This window comes from Fukomys damarensis, unplaced genomic scaffold (genome assembly GCF_012274545.1).
Source record: "Fukomys damarensis isolate Sample0158 unplaced genomic scaffold, DMR_v1.0_HiC HiC_scaffold_25, whole genome shotgun sequence".
Classification (NCBI taxonomy): Eukaryota; Metazoa; Chordata; class Mammalia; order Rodentia; family Bathyergidae; genus Fukomys; species Fukomys damarensis.
In genome coordinates this window covers 5673328-5674016 of record NW_022900937.1, presented here as the reverse complement: position 1 = coordinate 5674016, position 689 = coordinate 5673328, and positions in this window count along the sequence as shown.

Sequence of the window (689 nt, the reverse complement as noted above, 5' to 3'; positions counted from 1 at the left end):
GGCGGGAGACGGCATGGCCACAAGGGCTCCGGGAGCCACGCGGGCTCTCAGATCCACTGCCCGGCTGCAGGCGGCGCCCGGGGGAAAGACCAAAGCATCCTATGCAACAAGCAAAGAGGGCGGGGAAGGAAATGGTCCACCTTTACACTGGTAAACACTGGTTCTGTTATCGGATGAGATGCTATGTACATGTGCCCCTCCCCGCAATTCTCCGCGTCTGTGACCACTTTGAATAATACCAAGTTTGCATAATTATGGAACACAAATCAAGTACTGTAGTATTACAGTTGCAGGAATCTTAAAATACCATCTGGTGCTGAATCTATGTTGTACTGAAATACTGGAATTATGGTTTTTAACATGCAGTTCTTACTGTAATCTTAATATTAACTTTTATTTATCAAAATAGCTACAGGAAGCATACATGAATAGCAGCAAAACACTGAATTTGTTTGGGTGTTCTCGAAATGGTGCTAAGAAAATGGTGTCTTTCATAGCTGAAAATTTAATGCCTTTTTATCATTGTGATGCTACCAATGTACTCCAGTACCCCGGAAGAAAGGGGTACCTTTTCATTCAAGTTTTTATCCTGAATGACCTGTTCTTACACAAGCTTCGTTTTTAAAATGTGGACATTTAAAGGCCTCTGGATTTTGCTCATCCTGTGACGTCCTGTAGGACAATAAACA